Raw genomic sequence first — 14,412 nt, forward strand, 5'->3', positions numbered from 1 at the left:
GTATTTTTTGGCCTTTATTAAGACCGTATGGTCTCCGTGATCATTGAATACCATCAATCCACATTTTGTTGCACTAAATCCTAGTCCTAGAGCCTCACACCCCCCTTCCGCATATATCTGCCAGTCGCTGTATATCATCTTATCTTGACTGTCCGCAAATAAGACAATATCATCAGCATAAAATAGACCTGGAAGTTTCTGCTCAACCATCGCTCCGACCTGTTTGTGTGACAAATTAAATCCAATGTTGCTACCTTCTAGCGCGTTTTCCATCCTCGCCATGTACAGCATGAATAACAGCGGGGACAAGGGCATCCCTGTCTCAGCCCCTTGCTAATTTCAACGCTGTCCTTGCTACTTATTCCTTCCCATTCTATACAAACTGTATTTTCTCGTATATTTCCCTCAAAAGCTGTACACAGTCGTCACCTATGCCCACTTCCTTCAATATATCCCACAAAATTTCCTGATTAACGTTGTCATACGCCCCGTGATATCTAGATAAGCTACGTATAAGGGCCTGTTTTCTATTTTAGATATTTCTATACACTGGGTAAGAACAAACAGATTATCGTCTAACCGCCTGTCGATTCGAAATCCATTCTGAAGTTCTCCCAAAATATCATTTTGTTCTACCCACGCTTCTATTTTTAATTTTACTGCCTGCATCGCCAACCTGTATAGCACCGATGTAATTGTTAGCGGTCTATACGAGCGAATGTTATCCCTTTCTCCCTTGCCTTTATAGATTAAGTTCATTCTACTTTTTCGCCAACTGTCTGGTATTTCCCTCTCCTATAAGCACTTTTCTACGGCTTTCAGCAGTGCTTCTTTAGTGTTATGTCCGAATTCGTTAATGAGGCTGACGGGAACCCCATCTAAGCCCGGAGTAGTGCGCTTAGGAATTTGTTCTTCGGCCTTCTTCCAATGAAATTCTCTAGTACTACATCTTCGTCGGTTGCACCCCTTTGCGTACTTTTACTCACCGGGGAATCCCCTGGGGGACCTTTTTAAACGAATCGGCTGTTATCTTTCGATGTAACCTAGCGCTTCAATATCCTTCCAATTTATTTCCTCCTTCCATCTACCATATGTTGTTGCATTGTGACAGACGTCCTACCCAGCGCTTTTAGGTGGCTCCAAAATATCCTAGGCGCGGCCTTCTTCTTTTCGCGAATCTCTGTCATCCAGCGTTCACTTTCACCTTTAATTTTTGCCTCGACTAATTTCTGCCAGCGCTGCTGCAAGCGCCCCTTGCAGCAGCGCCCCTGGCGGCATCGGCGCGCAGAGGGACCCTCTCTGGCAAGGGAAACGCGCTGCTAGCGCTGCGCTCAGCACACCTCCCCATCCTAGCCACCCTAGCGTTGGTTTCACTGAAAGCGCGCGGTAATGAATGAAACGATGTGGGTGCTTAAAAAAATACAAAGCTTTCCTGGCCTAAGCAGCCAGAACTACATTGAGAGCAGCCCGACAACAGAGCAAGATGAGTGAGGAACGATAGCCCTTGCCGGGTGCCAGTAGTGGTATTGTGTGCGCCCCGCATATATTCTACGACGCCGACAACACATGGGGCCTCGATCTACGTAATACCAGTGGCGATGTTGCGAGGTGCTGCCAACTCAGAAGAGCACTCCACGCTTACTTTAAAACCAAGTTAAAATATCTTAAAGCTAACGTCCCACGAAACCACTATAAAATGTTTTATGGAGGTTTATAGAGGTTTTAAATGTTTTAAAGACGTTTTATAGAGGTTTCGTGTTTCATGGGTTGAGGTTTCAATTTTGGTGCCAGAGAAATAAAAATGATTTCGGCTGCATTTCTTTTATGCGAAACATTTCTTAGCGAACCCTAGCCACTTAGAGCATTTCTATCAATCTAGACGCCTACATCTAGGTACTCTCGAGATCGCCTCCTTAACTTAGTGTAAACCAAAATTGGCATGGGAGGGTAAGAGGGTTTGACGGATAGGACCGTCTGGTCATTGCATGAGTAACGTGAAAATCCTGTAGCGTACGTCGTCAAACCCTTTCCTCTAGACACGTGTGGCACATGCCCGCGTACCAAGGGCCGTAGTATACGGGTATGCACCGCAGGTGATTGACAGTTTATATCTACCCAGGAACACCGAGAAGAGGCATTGGTTAAGAAAAACCAACATCAACGGCGTTGACCCAACGAATGCAAAAGAATAAAAATAGGATCCCAGCAGGAATCGAACCCAAGCATTCTGCGTGGCAGTCAAGTATTCTACCACAGAGCCACGCCAGTTCTAGGAACTGTTTTGGAAAAACGCCCTATGCAGGCGTAATGTCGGTCAAATGTCCATTGCGGCTATGGTACTGACTAATTTTATGACAAAGGAATAAAAACTGCATATGTATTCCTAATTTACTTTAAAGGCGTCATGTCAGGTTAACGTTTGTGGTTCCAGTGGTGGCTTCGCTTTTATAGCAGTTTAATAAATATTACATTCGTATTCCCATGATTCAGCAAGCTATATTCAAGCGTTCGACTCTGGAGGAATACGCTAAAGAAAGTTACGTGTGATATCACATCATCACACCGTAACGTTCACTTTGTTTTGATAATACTGACATCTGTGCTCTAACGTGAGTGCTGACGTCACGTTAGACCATCAGTTACCCTCTAAACACCAGTGTTGTCGACGTGCCTGGTAAACCCACGATGTGCACTCTACTACACTTACCAAAACTCGTCGATCCACCTCGTAATGCTTGGCTCAATGGATGGAAAAAAAAAATGCAGCATAGAACTGCTTCGCATGAAACCGACTCCCACAAGGCGTGGGATCTGTCAAATTTTTATTTGTTTATTTATCTAAAATACTCTCAATGCTGAACGACATTACAGAGAGGAGTGGTTAATACACTGTCGTGCCGGTGTATTTGGATCCGTCCCTTCTCGGCAACCAGGTTGTTGCTACGATAGGGCAGCGTCGTACCCGGACTCCGTTTGGTAGCGTAGTCGAGTCTCCGGGTTGAGGAAATGCTGCTAGCAATTAAGTTGGGAAAACAATAAAAAGTTTACTGGCACTTTTCGTACACTCAATTACATCGTTACAAGGAAAGAGTTCAGTGACGAGCGAATTGGATGAGCCTGTTACCGAGGGCTCAGAGCCCCATTTCTCACTCAGCACCGTCGTTTTAACCCCTCAGTTTGGCTCCTCCTTCTTGATGACCACCAATCACACACACGACACCTCCCACCATGGCACAGTCCATTTCACTGTCGCTGAGGGGTCGTTGCACACTTGAAGCAGCGAGGGTCCGGCGGTTGACGGCACGCAGGTGGGGGAAGCAGGACAACAGGTTCCTCGTGCTTGCCCCTGCAGTTCTTTCCCCGAAGGCAAGAACGTGCCGCTTGCTCCTGCAGTTCTTTCCCCGAAGGCAGCAAAAGGTTTGCGGAGACTCCCGTCCAAACATACCCGTCAGGTGGCTTCGGCAGCGTACCAAGCCAAGCCCAGGTGGCCCATTGTCTCCGGCCTGGCCGTCCCAGACTTTGAGGCCGAGATTCTGCCCATTGTTGGTCACTCGCCGTCCCAGGAATTTCGTTTCCAGGAAGGATGCAGGTGTTCTAGCAGTGTGAGAACGCCTCGTCCGCCGATTCTCATGGTCAGCGCTTCGCCACCGACTGCCAGTCATAACAGCCTCCTCCCTCGCCAGTGGAGAAACGGAGGGTAGCAGCCAACAAGCCAACGCTGCTGCTCGAAGGTTCGACGTAATTCGCCTCCGTTGAATGCCCAAAGCTCGCTTGTCTTCGCCTGAAGCATTGTCTGGTCAGTTGCAACCCAAATTCTGCGGCCTTGCTGAAACTCAACCACATGCAGAGCAAGCACTCGGCCGCCTCCGAGCAAACCAGGCCAAAAGAGGGTTGGTAAACAAACTTTCATTATTAGCTTTATACGAAAAGCTCACACTCAAAACTCTCAGGACTTACTTATGCTGAGGAACCAAACGTGCTACATTATTCAATCACACAAATAGTTGCACAAAAAAACCTCAAATATCAATTTCTAGACATCTGTCCCGCGAACAACATCGGTCAAGGGGTGACCAACGATGAATAACTTCCGATGCAAAGACTGCATTCCAGCGAGCCCCAAAACGCCCCTTCGTCCGTCTTTGTTTTGGGCCGCGGATAGTCTACTACTGCTGAGCTCTCAAGCTCACTAGGTTTCCTAAAACCTAGGCCTACGCCATGACCTAAGTAGTCTACGATTGCCTTTGCAAAACGATCTTCTCATCCTTTACAGTCAGAACCCTAACAAAAGGTTCGACCGCGTCTCATTCCTCTGAACGATCGCTAACATCTCGACGTCAGGAAAAGCTTAATGATCCGCTCCAGTGATCACCTGATAACTTATTCCAAAGAAAAAGAAAACCTAACGGGATAAACACTGCTTCCTAACAGGTTCTTTCGGTTAAAGTTACCTGCCCATGCCAACGCCTCTGATTAAAAAAACCACTGTGCTCTCCTGAGCGCTACAATTCTCATTCCTATAGCGTTGCAAAAGACAAAGTACAACTAACCACTCACCTAATCCCTCTAAGTTCTTCTAAAAGCTGATCCTTACATTAAAAACACACATTGTACAAAAAAAAAAACCCAGGTGCTATACACTTCAAAAGCACCTCAAAACATTTGCATTGGTTTTATGCTAAAACCTTGCATCAAATGCCTGTCTATCCTAATAGCGCGTAAAACGAAAACTGCACCGCTCCGTGTCAAACTCATTTCGCAAGCTGATGCAGATATCTCTCCTCAAATGCGTATTCACCCCAAATCGACATGAACGTGAACGCATACGATATCGCACATAACCTTTCAAAACTACAAAAATTACAGTTTTCGCGCTAAAAACACCTTCATCAGAAGTTCATCCTAATGATTAAAGAAAAGGAACTTCGATACTCTTTTCAGCCTTTACTACTGCGCGGTTTTTCTTCTTAAAACTTTGCACCACGTCTCGTAATACACAAAATTAAACCGGCTGAATTTTACATTCCTAACCAAAACAATGAGTAATCCTAGTTTGCACACGCGTGCAAAATTACTCGAACTGACCGTTCCCCCTTTCTCAATTAGGTTCGCTTGAATCGTACCCGATGGGGACGCGGTCCTGCCGGCTTTCTAGCTCGCCAGAGGCCACAACATGCACGAGCCAACAGCTGCACTCTACCGTCACGCTTCATTCGGCACTTCGGCCGGCTCCCTTTAGGAAGGCGAATGGAATGCCAGAAACGGGGGGGGGGAACCCTGTCCATTCTCCCTTTGTGCTCGCCTCCGCGCGGTGCTTTGTTACCCGCCGTACACTGGTCTTTCGACTTTGACGATTTGGATCCAGGTGCTTTCCCGAAACTGCCAATCTCAACCTCGCCTTCCGTCGTGGGAGCGCACCTTGCTTTCTCCCTCTGCGCCCCTCTCGCTGCTTGCGGCTGAATGAATGCCTCAATTTACGTTTCCACAAACTGTCCGTTGGCCTACGCTTGCGTCTTTCTCGCGCCGGGGTGGGACCTTTCTTAAGCTTACGCTGAGCCGAATGCTTCCGCCGCTTTCTTTTTCTACGATGTCGGCGAACATCTTTTCTCTCGATACCTCGATCATCGCTTCGGGTCGCGACATGCGGAGTTGTGCAGCTCGTTGGTGCTTGTGCTACACCTTCTTTCTCGCGCAAGCTTTTCGATTCCTCCGCCATGTCGGACTGTCGGGCCAAATTATCTGTGTCAACACTCACAAATTCTGAAACTGGGCCCTCTCCGATGGTATCGCTGCACCCCTGAACAGTCGCGTCTTTGCTATGGTTGGCCGTCCCGCTAACCGTGTCTACCTTTGACGGTTCCGAAACGTCTGCCGAACGCTTTCGCCTCTTTCTTTTTCTGTGCTTTCGGCAAACATTCTTTTCTATGACGCCTCCATCATCGCTTCCGGTCGCGACATGCGGCGCCGTGCAGCTCGTTGGTGTTTCTGCTACACCTTCTATCTCGCTCACACCTCTCGAATTCTCCGCCACGTCTGACTGTCGGGCCACATTATCTGCGTCAGCGCTGATAAAATCTGAACCTGGGTCCTCACCGACGGTGTCGCCTAACCCTTGAAGCGTCGCGTCCTTGCTATGGTTCGCCACCACGCTAACCGTGTCTACGTTTGACGATTCCGAAACGTCCTTTCGAGGCACGAGGAAGGTTTCCAGCTTCTCCTTGAGCCCATCAGGGCGGCTGGTACCAACCTCGTCCACGGAATGAACGTCTTCCGGAATTGTCCTTAACTCTAGACCGGCCAAGGCCTCATTCTCAGCCTGCTCTGCTTTCATGATCTCTTGAAACGGCGGGCCTTTCTCTGGCGTGATCTCGACAACGGCGACCTGTCGCTCGTTGTTCTCAGGAGAAGGATCCCTTTGCATATTATTCTTGCTTTCCTCTCTCCTGGCTGAAGTTCCGAATCTCCGGAACAAAGATGCCTTAATTACATCGTAGTTGTCCGCGTCCTTCTCACTGAGTCGCGCAACAACCTCAACTGCCTCACTGGGCAGAACTGACATTAACCCCTGAGACCAAGTGTCTCGCTCAAAAGACAGTTCTTCACACATTTGTTCAAATTCAGCAAGATATAGGCCGATATCCCCTGATGCCACATATGGCATGCATATACCTTGACATCTTGAACTCAGCCTTCTTGTTGAGAAGAGGTGCCACTCGCTGGGGACAACTGCCCGACCTCTTACTCAACTCCAGGAGTTCCAACTTGACTTCTAATTTACGGATCTCAATCTCTTGCTCACGCATCCTTTTCTCATGCTCGCGCTTACGCCTCTTTTCTTCCCTTTCGAATTCTGCGTGGCGTTCCTCTTCTTCACGCTCACGTCGTTCCTTTCTTTCACGCTCTCTGAGCTGCTCTTCCGTTTTTTGATTGATGAACTCCCATACTTCACAGAGCTCCTCATCATCGGCCCCCAAATCAATGATTGTCTGTATGATTAGGGATTTTCGTGCCAAACCCTTTGTATCGATCCCCAATTCCTCACATAACAGCAACAAGTCCGGCTCCTGCAGCTTCTGTAAATCCATGATCGTTCTGAGTGCCCGCTAATTCCAAAACAACTATCCGAGAGTACGTAACCTTGAGTCTCTCGGCAAAGTTATCTACCAGATCTAAAACCCTCGTTTAGAACCTGGTCCACATCAAAGGAAAAGCCAAGCACTCACCCACACGTGATCGATGTTTCCAGACAGCTGCATTCCCTTAGGCCGACTGTTGTTGTCGCTTGTAGCTTCAGATCCCAGCGCTGATCACCAGTTGTCGTGCCGGTGTATTTGGATCCGTCCCTTCTCGGCAACCAGGTTGTTGCTACGATAGGGCAGCGTCGTACCCGGACTCCGTTTGGTAGCGTAGTCGCTAGTAATTAAGTTGGGAAAACAATAACAAGTTTACTGGCACTTTTCGTACACTCAATTACATCGTTACAAGGAAAGAGTTCAGTGACGAGCGAATTGGATGAGCCTGTTACCGAAGGCTCAGAGCCCCATTTCTCACTCAGCACCGTCGTTTTAACCCCTCAGTTTGGCTCTTCAATTCTTGATGACCACCAATCACACACACACCTCCCACCATGGCACAGTCCATTTCACTGTCGCTGAGGGGTCGTTGCACACTGGAAGCAGCAAGGGTCCGGCGGTTGACGGCACGCAGGTGGGGGAAGCAGGACAACAGGTTCCTCGTGCTTGCCCCTGCAGTTCTTTCCCCGAAGGCAAGAACGTGCCGCTTGCTCCTGCAGTTCTTTCCCCGAAGGCAGCAAAAGGTTTGCGGAGACTCCCGTCCAAACATACCCGTCAGGTGGCTTCGGCAGCGTACCAAGCCAAGCCCAGGTGGCCCATATGTCTCCGGTCTGGCCGTCCCAGACTTTGATATAGTGTTCTAGAATATTGGGTAGTGAGCCCACTCTCCGGGGAGAGGGTACGTTGCCGCGGCGCAAAAAATGTAAACGAGTTTTCGTTTTCCTGAGTGCCCGCGTGGCGGCGCTACCATCGTCAGCAATGGGAGCCTTCGCGCCTTCGCCCCGCTGCTGTAGGGCTGCTGCTGTGTTTCGTCGTCGCTGCAGGTTTTCGGCCGAGCATTGCTTCGTCAATACGTTTCATATTTCAGTTCCTGTAGTTGTGAATAATGTAGATTGGTAGCAAGGCTTGTTCACGGGCTGCTTTTCATGTGAAGAACTCCATGCAGACAGCATTTTAGATGTGCTGACCATTGTGAAAGCAAGGCTTTGGCAAGAGGTTGGGTGCCGAAGCCATGCCTCAATGCTCTCTCAAAAAATAATCCAATTCTATGTTGTTACGCGACTTCATTTTTACATTAAGGGGCTAAACACAGACAGAGCAGGCAAACGCCAAAAAGCAAAGCATTTCAAGATAAGCCGCTGCACTTAAATTTTTTTTTCCTTGCTATAGAAGATTTTTTAAATTTTATTATTGTTCCTGCATTCAGATTTTACAAGTGTAGGTTAAACTTGAAGTATGAATCTTCTCTGAATATTCTTTTTCTGTTTCACTGACCCAAATACAAGAAAATGCCAGATTTGAAAAACAAGCAAGATAGTATGTTAATTGCCACTCGCCATGCATACTATAGCAATAAACCCTTAATTCAATTGTGAATGGTGGTTTTGGTCCTTGGCGTACCATCAACAATGCGATTAATATGATCTACCAGAACGTCAGTAGATCTGTATAAAAATGCATGTGCTTGAATGGAAATGCGTCTATTAGTTGTCATTTTTTTAGTATTTCTTGATTCAGTGTCTTCACTTATTGTGTGAACAATATGTGTTGAGTATTCATGTGCTTTTGTGAACTTTTTAAATTTATGCTATGCTAAGTATGCTATTGAAAATATTTAGCGTCTCTTTGTGAGTATTTTTCTAGCATCTATTGGGCTGTTTTAGGAGACATGCTTTTTGCCGCACACGCTGATAAGTACAAAATGGGGCCCTCTTCAAGCTATTTCAGCTTTTTTCCATCTGTTTTCACTTTGAAAAAAAAAATGAAAGTAATTGATACGCATGGCTTTTGTGGAGTATAAGGTCATTGTGCTGCCCCACCAAATAAACTTTTCACTTATTTCCGCGAACGATTGTTGTCTACATTTTTCCACACCTTCATTACAAATTCATTTTTCTAAATACAGGAGTGCGGACAAATAGTTCTGTAGAAAAGAGTGCATATGAACCTTTTAGGCATATTAGTGTCAGCAGAATTGCTAACTGAATTTTGCACTCAACTGATAGCGGTGTTTGCATGCAATTTCTTACACAAATATAATTTCCAGCATGTGAGAGGTCTATCAAAGAAGCAAAATCTGATTGCATGGTCTACCCTTACTTTCGGTCTTTTATTTCTTGGGCATGATTAGGATAGGTCTTTCCTCCTGTGCACTCCCACACATTTTCTTGCACTTTTCAGGAGAATATATCAACTGAGAGCGCGTAAGGTGCTTAAGTTTGTAGTAATATTGTTTTATTTAGTGAGAGTATGACCTCACTAAAGAGACTACCGAGTACAAACGCTAGCATGAAAATATTAGTCTCTTTTATCTAAAGGCAATCGATGTCAGTGCACGTTAAAGAACCCCAGGTGGTCGAAATTTCCGCAGTCCTCCACTACGGCGTGCTTCATAATCAGAAAGTTGTTCTGGCACGTAAAACCCCATAAATTAATTAATTATCTAAACGCAAGAAAACTGCGAGATCTTTTTTTTAAGCGAGAGCTCGCAACTGCAATACAAAAGTGGCGGTTTACAGCATATATTGCATCCGGCGCCCGCTGAGGACGCGCTCATGTTTAGCGATACTTGGCTATGTACAGGGGTTGCACAAGAGTAGTTTGTGCTTGAAGCGCTGGCAAACTAACCTTCGCGCTGAGGACAGCAATTACGCGTCGCTTACATTGCAGGTGGTGGTGGCGCCATCTACCAGGTGAGACATAAAGTGCGTCAGTGCACGGCCTCCAGTCAGCCCACTACCCCTTTCTAGAACACTTTAACTTTGAGGCCGAGATTCTGCCCATTGTTGGTCACTCGCCGTCCCCGGAATTTCGTTTCCAGGAAGGATGCAGGTGTTCTAGCAGTGTGAGAACGCCTCGTCCGCCGATTCTCATGGTCAGCGCTTCGCCACCGACTGCCAGTCATAACAACACGTACATTATACAATGTTATGCAATGCAGCTTCAAAAGATTAATGGTTTGGCTTGTTGACGGCGGAGGTGGTTCCATTCAGATGCTGTTTTCAACAGAAATGAATTGAAGAAAAGGTTCACCTAGCAACTTGACACTTTGACCTTGAAGCTGTGATCGATTCGCATTGATGTGTAAGTGGGTGGCACGAGAAGGTAATTTCTTGTTCTTGAAGATTTTCGTGCGTTCTGACAAAATTGATTTCGGGTGCATATTCGTTCAAAAAAGCACATGATAGCCTTTGGAAATCCCGAACAGTGCAATTCTTCATCACGTTTTGATAAAATTTGGTTCTCTGTTCATTTTCGGCTGAAAAGAAATGAGCAAGTTCATCTTGGGTAAAATTTTGACCAGAATGGCAAGCCTATAAACTTTGAAAGTTTTGAATTTTTCGGTTTTTGTATGTTTTGTAGCATTTCCATCATGTTGATTTTGCCTACATTTTTTTAACACAAAGGTATGCCTACAATAGCTTTGTCGCATTTTGATGAAGTGCATTACGGATGAATTTCTCAATTTTTGAAAGTTTGGTCACCCGTTATATAATGCAAGGGCCTCTCAGACATGCAGCCAGCAGACCTCTCGTTACCTCACCACGGTGGCCTAGTAGTTATAGCGCTCGACTGCTGACCCGAAGGTCGCGGAATCGAATCCTGGCTGCGGCAGCTGCATTTTCGATGGAAGCGAAAACGTTTGAGGCCCATGTACTTAGATTTAGGTGCATGTTAAAGAACCCCAGGTGATCGAAATTTCCGGCGCCCTCCACTACGACATTCCTCATAATCATATCGTGGTTTTGGGACGTTAAACCCCGGATATTATTAGCGGCCCAGCTCGCACACGACTGTCCGTCCCGTACTTTTTTTATTTTCTTAATAAGTATGTTCATGCGCACCACAGGCATGACTGGTCTAAAGCATTTTTGTTGTGAGGCACCTCCAGCAGGATCACACCGTGTTGACATAGACACATGAAACAAAAGTATATTTAAGAATCGACGTCCACATTTTAGTCATCTTGGAGATCGGTATCGATGTGTTGTTGAAATCCTGGCGCGAAATCCCCTTCAGCTGACGTTTTGTACAAACTAACCTCCCTCCCCTCTCTCCCACTTTTACTGTTTTCGCCCTTGCAGAGTAAATTTTAGTCCTCACCCGTGGTAATCTCCACAATGCTTTGTTTCGTTACAGTTTATACTCTTGTAAATTAATCATTTGAATGTTATCCTGGCAGAGACAAAGTATTCCCGACTTGGTTGCTCGGCGGAAGAGGACCTTTCTACAGAAGAGAGACAGCGCCTCCTATTTGGGAGGCTCTCCCTTGCACGAGAGTACAAGAGTTGACATCGCGGCCTTGGCAGTGCATTTTCAGAAAGCCACACACATGTACAACAGCCTGAGGTGATGATGGCAGCACCCAAAAAGTCCACGTTGAAAAGGTGATATTCAAAAAACACCCTATTTGCCGTACACATCCCTACATCACACCTTCTGTGTCTCTTTCCTGGTGTTTTCGCCGATGGTTATCATGGAAAGTCTGAAAAAGGAGACATTTCTTTTTTTAGACTTATTTAACTACCTTTAACTCATCTGTTCTCTATCAAAATTCGTCGCAGCATTTTTGCAACTACGCAAAGCTCATACTGCAGTCAATTTAGCGTCCCATTTTGCTGTCTACACTCCTTAAAAAAAAGTGTGCTCATTGCTGTTCAAGTTTGTGCTTTTCTCACACTTGTGTCAGTGGTAAAATAAGAACAAAAACATGTAATTCTAACAATGTTTTATTATGTGAAGCCTCTGAACCTTAGATATCGACTACAACTAAAGGTCACAGAGCTCTTTATATTATAAAGCTCTTCACACTACTGCTCAAACAAGACATCAACGGGGAAGTTAGGAACATATGCAGAGGAACAATCAAGCTACACTTCAAGTGCCTAGAAAATGCAGTACTAAAATCCAATTCCAAAAGCAAGACAATGAATAAAAAAACATTACAAACAAAACCAAACATTCATTGGCACAGAAATCCAACTGGAATATTGTGCTTCGTTGTAAGCCGGTGTTCATATCACAGCTTGATACCTGCTTATTGTTGACTTTTTTGGACCAAAAAAAAAAATAACATGGAATAGGTATCAACAAAATTAAAAACAAGATGAATACAGAGATAATGCATATCGCTACGTGAATAGAGTTAAAAAAAAAAAGTTTTGTCACCACACAGACATGGACGTCAGTAATAAAAATGCAGCATTGTGATCCATTTCCAAAATCACAACAAATAAAAAAACATTACAAATAAAGTCAAACACTCATTAATGCAAAAATCCAACTGTCATATCATGCTTCCTTATAAACCAGTGTTTATATCACAGTTTGATATCTGTAGTTTGCTATTTTTACCACAACAAAAGTGACATGTAATATTATACAAACATGCAACGAGTAGATGAGCAAAAATAAATAAAACATGAACACACAGGTAATGAATATGGCCATCAAAATGGCACTAACACAACAAAAACCCGGCTGCATTGTTGCCACACCGATGTGCACATCGGTAATATGGCAAAAAGGAAAAAACGGCGCTTGTACAACTGAGGACAGGGAAGGAACGACACACACAATGCACTGACTAAGAACAATTTTAATGCAGTAAGGTATACATGCATGAAAAAGCAATGCCTGCTAGCACATGTGCAACAGATCGTCACGTCAATGTGAGTGAAAAAACATACAAAAGAAGTAAAAAAATGTAGAAGAGAAGCAAAAAAGTAAAAGAGAAATCTTGGCAATTTCGTGCGGCTGGTGGTGGAAGCTCACAAAATTCGTAAGGGTGACTCATGTGTTAGCACAGCATTGTTATCCCTTATCAGGAAATAAATTAGCTTATACAGTGCTCTCTGATATTTACCCTGATGACATTCACAGCTGCGAAGAATATTGTTTTTTTAACTTCTCTTTTACGTTTTTTCACTCACATTGACGTGACGATGTGTACTGCACATGTGTTAGCAGGCACTGCTTTTTCATATATTGCCTTCCTGGAATAAAATTGTTGTTAGGCCAGTGCACTGAGTGTCGTTCCTTCCCTGTCCTCGTTGTATAAGCGCTGTTTTTCCCTTTCGTCATGCAACAGTAACTGGCCCAACATCGTTCACTGCTGCAGTGATATGATTGCAAAGTGGTTCCCTATTTCAGTTGGTACAACAGGCAGGAGATGGCAACTCGCAACGAGCTTCTGTCGGTCTTAAACTTTGAACACGTGTAGTCTGCAAAAGAACAAAAACCAATCAATGCGATGAAAAATTTTGTTAGCCACAACCACATTATCCCAAAATCTCATCCACAGCACACGTCTCCTCGAATTGATCATATAAATAAGGTTGTTCTGGAATCGTGACACCCATATTTTTATCCACCATTTTTAATAATTATAATTGCTGGGGCTTTGTATACAAAAATCCCAACATTATTATGAAGCAATGAGATAGTTCGAACAAAGGCATGAGATAGTCCGAACAAAGGCACTGAACCAAAGGAGCAGGCTTGGCAACCAAACAAGCACAGCACGCGGTATATATGTAAATCGCGCTTTAGCTCAGGCAGGGGAGCTGAATCCCGAACGCCGAAGTCAGTGATCAAAAACGGGCCGGAAAGTCATTTTAAGTGCGCCACGGCCACAGAACAATCGCGAAAAGAACTCGTGGCCATACATGCAGATGTACACATTGATGGCTAGCAGATGACACCAGGGCTATCGACACCGAACGTGCTCGTGACGGCAACTCCGCTCGATTTCGCCGGGCATTTTGCTTGAACATTCAGCACAAATTGCTTTATGAACTGTCCCACTAATGTTTCAATAACTTGAGCAGGTCAGACTGGCCGGCAGCGTTGAGCAGCCTTTACATAGCGCCCACACGAAGAGCGGCACCCGAGTCTTCTCTCTGACGTCACACGCGAGGGGGCACCACTCGAGGCGAATAACACGAACTTCTGCTCGTCTGCAGCGGTTCAGTGACTTTTCTCGTTCACGAGTCCTGTGTTGAGGCCAAACCGTAAGATAGCCCATTCAGAAGCTCCTGTTGCTGAAGTGAAATCAAAGGGACCGACAACCGATTTTTCTTGACCCTAGTTTTTTACAGCGCAATAGAAAGCTTACCCT

The 14,412-nt window shown here is 45.4% G+C and overlaps 1 protein-coding gene across 1 annotated transcript in view; it reads right to left on the bottom strand.

Annotated features, from left to right (window-relative positions):
• Window positions 1-13,318: 13,318 nt before the first annotated feature.
• LOC119402268 (uncharacterized) overlaps window positions 13,319-14,412 on the bottom strand; it is a 66,854-nt gene continuing 65,760 nt past the window's right edge. Inside the window, exon 7 of the mRNA XM_049418563.1 lies at window positions 13,319-13,516. The gene's annotated coding sequence lies outside the window, so the exon portion shown is untranslated. The remainder of the gene's footprint in view (window positions 13,517-14,412) is intronic.

This window comes from Rhipicephalus sanguineus, chromosome 8 (assembly GCF_013339695.2).
Source record: "Rhipicephalus sanguineus isolate Rsan-2018 chromosome 8, BIME_Rsan_1.4, whole genome shotgun sequence".
Lineage (NCBI taxonomy): Eukaryota > Metazoa > Arthropoda > Arachnida > Ixodida > Ixodidae > Rhipicephalus > Rhipicephalus sanguineus.